Source organism: Schistocerca cancellata, chromosome 9 (genome assembly GCF_023864275.1).
Source record: "Schistocerca cancellata isolate TAMUIC-IGC-003103 chromosome 9, iqSchCanc2.1, whole genome shotgun sequence".
Classification (NCBI taxonomy): domain Eukaryota; kingdom Metazoa; phylum Arthropoda; class Insecta; order Orthoptera; family Acrididae; genus Schistocerca; species Schistocerca cancellata.
The window spans coordinates 147,555,905-147,570,409 of NC_064634.1; positions in this window are offsets into that span (position 1 = coordinate 147,555,905).

Genomic DNA, 14,505 nt, shown 5'->3' on the forward strand with positions numbered 1-14,505 from the left:
GCTAAGAAACATTTTCAGGATCTGGACTCTACTTACACACCAGTTTCTCTTATGATGTGCATCATTATGTGTGGTTTTTCATATTTTTTTTACAGCTGGCTCAAAGTATTCTGGCCCCCCGCCCCCCTAGTAATACACATTATTGAAAATGTCTTGGTAGATTAAACCCTAACTGATTTCTTATGTATAATAATATAAGTTTCCTAATCAGCATATTAATTTATTTAACTACCAACAAAGCAATCAGGCAGCCATTTTTCTTACAGGTATAACGATGTGTTTGTAGATGTATACATTTCTTGGAAACTTTCTGCCACCGCCAATAATTTTGCAGATCTGGGTAACTGAAAATAATCGATCTGAATAAATTGTATGTGTAGGCCATTTCGTATAAGAGTTACATTTCACAAACACTTACTTCAGGGATTGGAAAGTGATACAAATGGTTACCATAGATTATAGGGATGACTCTGTAACAACAAACATGATTGCAGAAATATTTGTGACAACTGAAATCATAGCAAATAAGTCTCATGAATGAAATTATATGTTTGTGAATGGTTTTTTAAAGAAAAAGTTACATAACTTATTATAGCTTTGTTTCTAACTGTATCATGTTATAATTTCACAAAATATTGTGTTAAAGATGTAATGGCTGTTTTCGATATACCACTGTACTCAGAAATAGGTGGGTAACAATTTACTTTCTACCTTAGAGAATATTATGTTTAATTGATGTTATGACATGATATTGCTCCTCATACATTTCCACTGAACAAATGTGTGAAAAGGTGTGTAAAAGTGTGATTACCACATTTAATGCAGTTTAGTTTTTTCCATTCATATTGTGTTTCAATCCTGATGGGCTCAAAGTTATTTTAATTTAAAGAACACTAGAAAATTAAATTTCAATTAATTGACAAACTTTGTGACAAATGCATAAAACCAAACTCATAAAACTAAGCCGCTTTGTAAAAAATGTTATGACTGTGTGTCGTAGACAAATTCTAGGTCAGTCCATCTTCATGACAGATAAATTTAAATCTACTATCACTTAGTCTTCATGTTACAATGTTATTCTGAACTGGAGGGGGTCAGGGACTTTGTAACGATTAATACTGCATAGTTCCTGAATAAGTCATTCCACATTAGAATGAAAGTCTAAGGGTTCTAAATTCCATATGTGTAGAAATTAAACGTCACAATACATAGTTCTACAAGATTGTAAAGGGTGAGTCAAAAGGAAAGGTAAGTGTTTTGATGGGTGAGAGCATTACTGATTTTGAACAGAAAGCTTGATGTGGACATATGCCCTATTCCAAATGGTTTCAGAGACAGAATACTTTTAATGTACATTTCTATTTATTTTATGTACTATTCATTATCGTTGTTTACGATGTACCACAGTAATGTACAGGAAGTTGAGACAAACATTTTGATAAAGGACGCTTGTGGACTATCAAGTCGGAAAAATGCCTCAAACTGGCCTACAGGAAGTACCAAAGCTACAGCTCATGCACTCTGCACGAGATTTTCAATATTCCCACGATCTCTCCATGCAAGCTGTTAGTCCCAGACAAAAAATAGATAGGACATTTTTTACAGCAAATTTAATTTAGTTTAATTGTGTACTGAGACCCATTTTCATTGGAGTGTGCAGTTTTCGAGTTATTAAAGAAAAATGTACCAATGTAATATTAAATGTTTTCTATGTCAGAAACCATCCACAATAGGGCATAAATCTATATGAAGTTTTTTGTTCAGAATAACTAATACTATCATGTCTCGAAGCATGTCATTTTCCTTCTGACTCACCCTGTATCTAAGAAAGTGCTACAAGTGTCACAAAGTCACCCAATTTTATGACATCATATCAGTTTCATGTACACTGGGTAACATGCAAGAGAAGATATAAACGATAATGAAGTTCAGTCTGAAATTGAAATTTGATTCTCAGCACTGTTTGCTTTCTGGAAACGAAAACTTTCTACAATAAAACATTTGATGTGGCAATGGGTCATGCTGCAACTGTAAACAACAGTGTGTATTTCCAACACATTATTTATGTACCATGCAGTTAACAATAGGGTTGAATGAGAAGTTAACCCATTTGACCGCAGTAAATTATAAGTACGAAGTCAAAATGAAATATGATAGTTTGTTAATGGAAGTAAAGAGCAAGATTTTTTTTATATTTTTGTATAGATTCCACAAACGAATTCCTATTATAATGCTATTCTGCAAGATAACCCATCTTTGCAGTCTAAGCTAATAGCATGTCCAACTGTGACCAGTGTGCATTGCATGTCTTAACATCAGTATTGCATGAGTTGATGTGGGATGTCTTTTTAAGTGCTACAGCTGAATGCATGTTGATGGTTTGAGCAGTGCAGTAGCACTGTCCTTAGCTGATCAGTTTGTGTGAGCATTCTATTCATTGTATCTTTGATTTCCAGAGATACTGCATCTTGTGTATCTAAATTACTCATTTATACTACCTACAGGAAACTGTTGTAGTAGTTGTAGTAACTATATGACTTGTATCAAGAATTTTCTCACTTTATCACTGTCACTAATTTAAATTAAAAAGAGCAAAAGTCATACTAAATTTTGAGCTTACAAAGAACCATATATTGCAGTCGCTATGAATAAATTACATAAGAAGCACACAAACAGCCAGACGGTATATCAGGAAGGAGAACAATGTATTTCACTGATACTTGAATACAAATGAACTGGGATAAGGAAAATGAACTGTAGAAAAATAGCTGAAAGTTATACTTCATGTGATAGTAAACATACTTCCTTTTCACTTTTACATATATTTGATTTAAAAAAAGGGTAAAATGGAAAGGAAATAATAAAATTATAGAAATCGTTATGATCACCACAAAAACAAGTATCGGAATAGTCTGTAGTTCTTATACTTCACAGGTCACCAATGGAAACAGAACAAAGTCTACATTACATTTGTAATCATCTATAGTACTGAAATTATAAAGTAATTATTGTTTTCTCATTAATCAGAGATCTCTCAATGTTGGCAGATACTTTCCGTTTCTTATCTCTGCCTTATATAAAAAAATCAGAAACTGACAAAATAGAAAGTTACACCAACATGAATGACTTGCATAACACACAGACAAGTTGCAACACCTTCCTTCATTATAATAAAACATGAATCTGGTGGAGAGCTGCTAAAGTAAAATAACTGTGTACACACAGACAAGTGGTTGTCCATCTTTATCACTTCATGACAAATGCAACAAATTCTTAAAGTTGAAACAACATTACAGAGAAGAAATTCCAGATTATGTTGATTCAGAAAATTGGCAGCAGATTGTGTTGACTGATAACCTACAAAAAGCAATTATCAGACACTAATCAAGTAATTATAAGTACAGAGCTTAACATCATAAAGATATTGGTAGTGGTTATTAATTGTGGTAAATTTATGAGAACTTCATGTGACAACCAGACTGAAATAATTTAAAAATTGAATTCTAGTGTTACATTTATTAGACACCACACTGATCTTCATTTACTTTTCGTTTAAAACATGAAGTTTGTCTTTAATTTAGTGTTGTAGATGTTTTTCTAACTGATTAATGTTTTAAATCAAACGTGTATCATTTTTCCTTTCCTTAGGATTTAATTTTCAGTTCATGTTTAGCTAACTGCTATTTAGTCATTTCAAAGTTCTGTCCTAACAATTGATTAGCAATGTCTTAAGTAGGGTAGTTCTATAATTTTGTGGTCACAGCTGAATAACATTTGATTTGAGATGAAAGCAATATTACTATATTTATTCAGAACACCAGAAAATAATGTTTTACTATGAGTACAAGTAATAAATGTGCAGTACAGTTTTGGAAAACAGAACTTCCTATAACTGAACAACAAAATTTCTTACACTATTACTGTATTTTCCTATTTACATCAATATGTGCCGGTTGACATCAAATAAATCACTTGCAATGACAGTGTTAAGAAGAAAATCTAGAATTGATATATTAGACGATGTTGATAGGAAAGAACTCCAAAACATAGATTTAACTTTTATATAACCATAGGCTACAATAATGAGGAATTACTTGTATTGTGTACATTGTATGTCTATAATTACACTGATGGAATAAATTATTTTTGTGGCAGTTGCGAAATTTATAAAACAGAATTCATTACTTTTATCATGACACTATTTACCAAGTGTAACAGAAAAACTCCACTATCACTTTCACACATGGAAGGGTTTGTAGTCAAATTTGGAGGAATTATTGTGAATGATTTATCTATAGCTGCCAAATCTAGGTAACATTTGTGTACTTTACACTTGAAAAATATGTAATTAAAGCTTGATATACAGGTAGTGTGTTGGAAAGTTCTAAAACACTAAATGAAAATTTAACATCTATAATGGAGGAAAGAATTTGAAGGGAAAAATAAAAAAAATATTTAATGTAATTTAACCATGATAAATTGATTTTAGAATAAAGAAATTAATAACAAAATGATTAGATATTGTTCACTGCCCATCATTAGGTAGTGTTACTTACATGAATGCATTGTGAGACTTAATCATTAATGCCTAAATGAAAGGTTTAATATTTGATGAAGGTTCAAAATTCAAACGATTGGAAGACATTTTGGTTGAAAAATGTTAGGTTCTTTCAGCCAAAATGCATCATATGTTACAGTCAACATAATATTTGCTAATTTCACACACACTCCATACCAAATTTTTGTGTGAACTGTTGGTCACTACCACTAACATATCTCAGTAATCGTTCATATGACATCCAAGATGTGGTTTGGAATTAATAGCTTTTATCTTAGAGCACTGTCAAACAAAATATGTTGGTGATGTTGCTACTTGTCAACATTGTCTATTAAGATTGAATGCCACAGGTCGCTGCACGTAAGTAACATCTGCTTCCAAGATGTATGATAGGTTTTTCATGATATAATCTTTAAGTAAGAGCACATTTTAATTTTCTGTTAAAATATGTATTGGAAAATAAATTTAATAGGTATTAATTTTGATAACTGTTTATTAATACATTGGAGTTTTTAAGGAACTCTCTCACTTTTTCGAACAACTCACCATATAGACATATGTATGTACATGTTGAGGAAGGATGCAGTTTTTAGAGAGCAATCTCTTTAATGTGATTACACCTAGTGACTACTAGACCATTGTGTAGGGTTTTCAAGTTTCTGACAGATTAGACTTTATAACACTATCGATCTTTAATACTGCTGTTACTCATAAAGAAAAGGATAGGACTTCACTCTAACATGAAACAAACATGTTCCTCACAATGACAACTCTGTGAAATTAATTTAGAGTCGAACCTGATCGTACATAATGGAAGAGATACCTGACTGTGTCTTGTTAACCAAAAGGTTATGTTTAGATAGGGACCAGTCGTTGAATTGGCGAGTGTGGAACCAATATTATGGTAGTTTTAAAGCAAACTTTGAATACATAAAGAAAAAAGTGTTGCCATCCGAATTAGGCAAAGTGGTATCAAGTGCTTATTCTGTTCATCAGGACCCTGGCTTGGCTTGGAACTAATTCTGTTTTGCAGAGAGGACACACAAGAAGCTGGAGCAACACATATGGAATCTCTAATTGTTCTGGCCAAACTCTTACTGGCTGTATTCATAGAAAGAAAGTCGATGTTCATTACTTGAAGTCAGTTAGCAAGCGATAAGCACAACTAATACATATATGGGAAGTTTCACTAATTGGTATTTATTGATGGACACTGACATATAATTGATCTTTAAATGGTTCTATTAACTAATCTGATCAGTATACATTTGCTTAGAGATCATTTACTTCTTTTCATGAAACAGAGCAAAAGTAAACCACAGCGTCTTTATGTGTTATGGTTTGAGCAGTTTCAGCCAGATAATCGTTATAGAGCACAAATGTCATCAAAATTAATGCTACATATCATAAATACTTTTACTGTAATAGTAAGTGTAATGCTGGTTCAACATTTAGCAATGACACGCAGAAACTATTCTGACATTTGTCTGAGATCAGAACTGAACACTTCTGGGAAGGCAAAATACCAAAACACAAATGTATGAATAATAACACTTTTAAAAACCCATGAAGCAGGTATTCCTTAAGTTGACCATTAAACTGCAATGATCAATAATCCCTCATAATGTTCATTGTTTTATTTAGTTGCTTCTAATACTAAATCCAGATTTCAAAATGGTTCAAATGGTTCTGAGCACTATGCGATTTAACTTCTGAGGTCATCAGTCGCCTAGAACTTAGAACTAATTAAATCTAACTAACCTAAGGACATCAAACACATCCATATCCGAGGCAGGATTCGAACCTGCGACCATAGCGGTCGCTCGGCTCCTGACTGTAGGGCCTAGAACCGCACGGCCACTTCGGCCGGTCCTGATTTCAGAAACAATGATTTTTAAGTACAGTAACTAGCTCTCTTAGGATCTAAATTTTAGTAAAACTTCAACTCTTCCATTGTGGAAATTAATGTGGAATACTTCAGATAAGAAACTAGGTGAGTACTTAAGAAATATACTACTAGACAAAAGTTAAAGAGTACTATCAAAGGAATAAATTCTTTTAGGTTCAATAAAATTAGGATTCTCAGATACATCGCATCACTAGGAAAAGGATCCAGTCTAGGGGTAACGGTTAAAGATTAATTTAACGTTCTCGACAGCAAGATGAACTTAAATCGATTACCATTTGCATATGAGGCAAGTAACTGATCCATGCAAACAATTACAACACTAAACTGTTACTTGAGTTGCAGGTGGTGGTGGTGGTAGTGGTGGTGGTGGTGGTGGTGGTAGTGGTGGTGGTGGCGATCTTCTGTGGGAAAAGTAAAGGCGGCGAACGAACTCATGGCTCTTGATATATAAAGACTCTGTACGTTATCTTCTTGACGCCGGATCTTTGTGATTCATAGCCACCCAATAAATTCTATGTTTAAGACTTTGGTGACAGAGATGCCGCAAGCAGACAAAGAAGTTACGGCATATGAATTACACATATTCGAATTTGAATATAAGTGCTATGAACTGACAACAATAGGACAAGCTCTTGGTACTTCAGGGGCCCTCTATCACTAAACTTAAAACAGTGACTTGAAACAAACATTGAATTTAGCGTATTTCGGCTTCCAAGGTCTTCAGCTGTAGAATAATTGACAAATGAAGACACAGCACATGTAGCAAGCAGCCTCTTGCAGGATTGGCAGGTATGGTCCACGTCTCTGGCCTCCTAGGTCGCCTGATATTACACCGATAGACTTCTTTCTATGGGGTATGTGAAGGACAGAGTCTACCAAACGCCTGTCAACTACGTCAGTGATTTACGTGACCAAATCGTTGTTGTCATTGACACTGTAGATGTGGTTATGATGCACTGAGTGTGGACAGAGCTTGAATACAGATGGAATCTTGTGCGTGCCAGCAGAGGAGCACATTTTAAAACTGATTGAAAAAAACCTTTGTGAAATAGTGCGTCAGGTAAGCCGGATATGGCGTGAATATCTTAATTAGTTCGGAGCCAATAACGCATAAAGTTATACCATACCTCTGGCGACACCCTATACATCATTAGTGTATTTTTTTTTTCATTTTATTTCCACACATTTATTTTAAACTTCTCTAGTTCTCGTAACTTAAGGCTTTGCACGCATTTACCCCTTCTACAGATATAGCAATGACTAATGTCATTCTTGCTGCTGATAAGAATAATCCCCAGCATTCACATTCGCATATCGGCCATGTTTGGTCATGTCTCATAAAACTCGACAGATAACGCCGATGCCGCTGTGGTAAGATAGTAGACTCGCACGCGTTAATAAAATAGTTATCATCGCCGACACTCTACCCAATTTAGATTTTCCATAATTTCCTTCGATCACATAATGTTAAAGAATGAATAGATCCATTCAAGAAGCAATTTCCGATGTTCTTCCACATCCTTCAACAATCCTAACTTCAGCTCCGCCTTTAATGAGCTCATCAGGGTTAGGACGTCAATGTTAAATCTTACCTTTACGTTCCAACGATTTCCTATTGGGGTGACAGATATAGGAACCAGGTTCAGTTAATAAATGAACAGTTAGTACTCATGAAGCAAAAGTATTAAATTTTCTGAACGAGTACAATAATATTTATTTCAACGATTCCATAGTAAGTTTACTTTGGGAAATAATATGTTACGCAATAACGAAAATGAAGTGGTAACTTGGTTGTCAGACATTGTTTGTAAGGCTACTAGCTGACAGACTTGACATTGCCCAGGTTTTCATTTTGCAATTTCTGTATTTGAAACGGAAACGAAAAGTGAACATTGTTTGTAGTAAAATATCGAAAAAATTTCATTTCCATGTATTTACGAAAACACCTTTGAAATTATGAAACAGTCACACAAAGAAATATACATAGCGTAGAAATGTATAAGAGCAGTATCTTAACAAACAAACGTGATGCTGTACAGTTTCTGTAGGCAGGGCGCAGCTGCTTGACCTGTGTACAATGCGATTTTGTAAACGTCTCTATGGAATCGCCTTTTCATAGCTCTGCAGACGGCTATCGTCTCCACCTACAACTACACTACTGGCCATTAAAACTGCTACAGCAAAAAGAAATGCAGATGATAAACGGGTATTCATTGGACAAATATATTATATTAGAACTGATTACGTTTTCCCGCAATTTGGGTGCATAGATCCTGAGAAATCACGACCCAGAACAACCACCTTTGGCCGCAATAACGGCCTTCCTACGCCTGGGCATTGAGTCAAACAGAGCTTGGATGGCGTGTACAGGTACAGATGCCCAGGCAGCTTCAACACGACACCACAGTTCATCAAGAGTAGTGATTTGCGTATTGTGACGAGCTAGTTGTTCGGCCACCATTGACCAGACGTTTTCAATTGGTGAGAGATCTGGAGAATGTGCTGGCCAGGGTAGCAGTCGAACATTTTCTGTATCCAGAAAGGCCCGTGCAGGACCTGCAACATGCGGTCGTTCATTATCCTGCTGAAATGGAGGGTTTCGCAGGGATCGAGTGAAAGGTAGAGCCACGGGTCGTAACACATCTGAAATGTAACGTCCACTGTTCAAAGTGCCGTCAATGCGAACAAGAGGTGACCGATACATGTAACCAATGGCACCCCATACCATCATGCCGGGTGATAAGACAGTATGGCGATGACGAATACACGCTTCCATTGTGCGTTCTCCACGATGTCGCCAAACACGGATGCGACCATCATGATGCTCTAAACAGAACCTGAATTTATCCGAAAAAATGACGTTTTGCACTTCGTGCACCCAGGTTCGTCGTTGAGTACACCATCGCAGACGCTCGTCTGTGATGCAGCGTCAAGGGTAACCGCAGCCGTGGTCTCCGAGCTGATAGTCCATGCTGCTGAAAACGTCGTCGAACTGTTCGTGCAGATGGTGGTTGTCTTGCAAACGTCCCCAGCTGTTGACTCAGGTATCGGGACGTGACTGCACCATCCGTTACAGCCATGCGGATAAGATGCCTGTCATCTCGACTGCTAATGATACGAGGCCGTTGGGATCCAGCACGGTGTTCCGTACTACCCTCCTGAACCCACCAATTCCATATTCTGCTAACAGTCTTTGAATCTCGACCAACGCGAGTAGCAATATCACGATACGATAAACCGCAATCGCGATAGGCTAGAATCCGACCTTTATCAAAGTCGGAAAGGTGATGGTGCGCATTTCTCCTCCTTACACGAGGCATCACAACAACGTTTCACCAGTCAACACCGATCAACTGCTGTTTGTGTATGCGAAATTGGTTGGAAACTTTCCTCATGTCAGCACGTTGTAGGTGTCGTCACCGGCGCCAACCTTGTGTGAATGCTCTGAAAAGCTAATCATTTGCATATCTCAGCATCCTCTTCGCCTTGGTCAAATTTCGCGTCTGTAGCCCGTGATCTTCGTGGTGAAGCAATCTTAATGGCCAGTAGTGTATTTGCGCTTCGCAGATGAAGGTTGTCCTAAGCGCTTCCAGGTGTCAAGAGATTCCTTAAGTCGACTTGACTGTAGAACTGTCTCAGGAGTGAAGAACAAATGCACTAAAGCTTCATGGACTATGCGGCATTTTTCCTATATCTCAGTGTTTATGACGTCATATCTTTCGGTCCATGTGTCGTGCAGTGGTGTATGTGGATACTGTGTGCGAAATATGTTGCGAATCGAGTCAGTAGCAAAGGAGTAATAAATTTTCTCGTCATGCAGGATGTGGAAGTTTGTCACGCCTCTCAATGCGAGTCCCACGAGAAAGACCGGCCGCGGCGCCTACGTCACAGCACGTGACACCGCAGGTCTTACGAGTGCCAGCAGTCGTCTCCGGTGGGGAGCGAGTAACTGTTTCAGAACAGTTTAATAATTCTTAACTGTGTGCTTAAATACATGCAAGTTCTCGACAGCAGACGACAAAAGTAAGACCTTTAGCGGAAAACTTTTCAATTAAATATTGATTTCCTGTGTGTCCTGTAGGGAGCCTAGCTTTCACGAAATGTGGCGGACAAGCCGACTAGTATGACGTCACAAGTTCGTTGTAGGGTCTGTGTATTTCGTTGGCCCCGTCTCAGTGATCATGACGTCATATCACCTGGTCTATGTGTTATATAATGATGTATTTTTGTAGGTACATTTAGCAGGCTTTCGAATAGCAGAGGCTATACGGGAAAGCATGCCTTTTTGGTTTGTTCTTGCAACATAATGTTTGAAGCGTACTATTTCATGCCTTCTAAGTCTGACTGGGTGAAGCGCCTCGGATATGATCGAACTCGCCATTTGACTGCAGCCTGACCGGCCGCGTTGTAACTGGAGCGTGAGATTAGCACAGGCGTGTGAGTCAGCCTGCCGACCGCGGCCGGGTATCTATCGAGTTCAGTCTGCTGCGTGTGAAGACAGTTGTAACACGTAATCTGGTGCCTTGTAGCTCTCTGATTAAGGTACATGGACTGCATATAGTGTTGTGTATTGGAAGTAGTGTTGCGTAATAATGATACCATTCAACAAACCCTTAGTGGATTTAGCGTAATGACGTACGTTAATTAAGCACAATGAGGGATACAGACCCATTATTCAACAACTCATCACGTAATTCATCCTACAAAACCCTGCGTGCGGCAACAGCAATGGAGAACGAACGTGTCCGGTAAGGAGTATCTACAACATGTGTCAAAATAAACAGTGTTGTAAAGGTCAAGGAAGTAGGAACTGCTTCTCAGTGTGGTTGTTTTGAGAAACTGTATGAAGTAAAATTGGATGCAGTATTTCAAATACACTCCTGGAAATGGAAAAAAGAACACATTGACACCGGTGTGTCAGACCCACCATACTTGCTCCGGACACTGCGAGAGGGCTGTACAAGCAATGATCACACGCACGGAACAGCGGACACACCAGGAACCGCGGTGTTGGCCGTCGAATGGCGCTAGCTGCGCAGCATTTGTGCACCGCCGCCGTCAGTGTCAGCCAGTTTGCCGTGGCATACGGAGCTCCATCGCAGTCTTTAACACTGGTAGCATGCCGCGACAGCGTGGACGTGAACCGTATGTGCAGTTGACGGACTTTGAGCGAGGGCGTATAGTGGGCACGCGGGAGGCCGGGTGGACGTACCGCCGAATTGCTCAACACGTGGGGCGTGAGGTCTCTACAGTACATCGATGTTGTCGCCAGTGGTCGGCGGAAGGTGCACGTGCCCGTCGACCTGGGACCGGACCGCAGCGACGCACGGATGCACGCCAAGACCGTAAGATCCTACGCAGTGCCGTAGGGGACCGCACCGCCACTTCCCAGCAAATTAGGGACACTGTTGCTCCTGGGGTATCGGCGAGGACCATTCGCAACCGTCTCCATGAAGCTGGGCTACGGTCCCGCACACCGTTAGGCCGTCTTCCGCTCACGCCCCAACATCGTGCAGCCCGCCTCCAGTGGTGTCGCGACAGGCGTGAATGGAGGGACGAATGGAGACGTGTCGTCTTCAGCGATGAGAGTCGCTTCTGCCTTGGTGCCAATGATGGTCGTATGCGTGTTTGGCGCCGTGCAGGTGAGCGCCACAATCAGGACTGCATACGACCGAGGCACACAGGGCCAACACCCGGCATCATGGTGTGGGGAGCGATCTCCTACACTGGCCGTACACCACTGGTGATCGTCGAGGGGACACTGAATAGTGCACGGTACATCCAAACCGTCATCGAACCCATCGTTCTACCATTCCTAGACCGGCAAGGGAACCTGCTGTTCCAACAGGACAATGCACGTCCGCATGTATCCCGTGCCACCCAACGTTCTCTAGAAGGTGTAAGTCAACTACCCTGGCCAGCAAGATCTCCGGATCTGTCCCCCATTGAGCATGTTTGGGACTGGATGAAGCGTCGTCTCACGCGGTCTGCACGTCCAGCACGAACGCTGGTGCAACTGAGGCGCCAGGTGGAAATGGCATGGCAAGCCGTTCCACAGGACTACATGCAGCATCTCTACGATCGTCTCCATGGGAGAATAGCAGCCTGCATTGCTGCGAAAGGTGGATATACACTGTACTAGTGCCGACATTGTGCATGCTCTGTTGCCTGTGTCTATGTGCCTGTGGTTCTGTCAGTGTGATCATGTGATGTATCTGACCCTAGGAATGTGTCAATAAAGTTTCCCCTTCCTGGGACAATGAATTCACGGTGTTCTTATTTCAATTTCCAGAAGTGTACATTTGTGGGTGTATTTAGCAGCGTATGTGGATACTGCCTGCGAAATCTACTGTGAATACAGTTAGTGGCACAGAAGTAATAAACTTAAACGTCATGCATGATGTGGGAGTTCCTCACTCATCCTATTTGAAACGCGGTAGCATTCGTAATTTTATCGCAAATTTTTAAAAAGGAAGCCACTTTCCAGTAAATGGGTGTAGCTCAGTCATACGTTGCACTGACAAGTGTCTATTTAATTTCTTGATGCAACTTATGACAGATCTACAACCATTTATTTCAATTACAAGACAAGTTGCGGACCTATTTTTCACCTGCAGCATGCTGAAAGTTCATAAATAAGCCACTTCATTGACACATCAAAAAGGTCCAGAAAATCTCGGCAACTGCACCAGAATTTAGATTGGTCACTTTTTCTTTTTGAAAGCGAGCGAGACAACTGGTTATAGAATTTACAAAAAATTTAAAATAAGATTAAGAAAAAATGTTAAGGAAACAGTTTTAAGTACAATTTTCTGAAATCTTGACATTAAATCCAAGCCTTAACCTAAAAGCTTAATGAGATCAAGAATGTGGCGTTTGACAATACATTCCCAATTTAAGATTTAGTAATCTACAGAAATGACTAACCTGGCAATTATCATCGAATAGCCACTGAAAAGTAAAACAGATCGCATGTAATAAGGAATAACAAACAAATCCAAGCAAATACGCTAATGAGCAGTTTACATAAAATACAGTCAGCTGTTCGTGCAGACAAGATACCCTTGTAGGGCTAAGAATTTATAATTTTGTTTATGAACACACAGCGTGGTTGGCCAACTGAGTTTTTAGGCTCTTACTTTAGAAATGTTAACAGAGACAGTAACCACTTTAAAACTGGCCGTCTGTTTCACCCAACATCCTTTTCATGGAACTCACTACGTGAGACCACATGTGTACTCAGGCTATCGTGTAGGAAACAAATTACTTGTTAAGAAGATTAGAAAAACTGCAACAGCAAAAGATCCGAGAAAATTTTGAAAAATAGAGCCATGTGCTGAAATCACGTTATATTCTGCTTCATTTAGGTAATACTAGTTAGCGCTCCTAAGCCCAGGAAGCAAACACTTGTTTTGTAAATAAAACCGGCTTTTCTTGCTGCAACTTAATTTATTTTTCCCAGACGCGTTTCGCCTTTTTCTTTCTCTAAAGCATCTTCAGTGGGATCTATAACTATGTAACTCAATTATTTTTAGATTATCAAACAGTTCACGTCGCATTTTTTATTTAAATAAGTAATTACTTACAATAAATCAAAAGCACCAGTTTGCTTTCGTTCTATATTGTTTGTTCTACATTGTTCTATTGTAGAACAAAAGCAAATAGGCGCTTTTCATTTATTATAATGTTGTTCTACCAAGAACCGACAGAAGATTCTGTTAACATAATTACTTACAGTTTGCTGTGATCTGCGTTTCCTCTCATGTGGCCTGGACGTCGCACTACTGCTTCACTTCCGATACATACGCACAATTTTGCATTCTGAACTTTTTCACACTGTCCAGTATGTTGCGCCATCTTTTTTGTGGTGTACAAATGGCGGTTTTATTTACAAAACAAGTAGTTCTGTGGTTGCCAGGCAAGAGAGTTTACAACACTATACAACAGAACAAATTGTCTTGCTACAGAAAAGGCCGCATATAACATTTTTAGACAGGGAATTGTGCATGTATTATGCGTCTCACGTATAATGTCACCC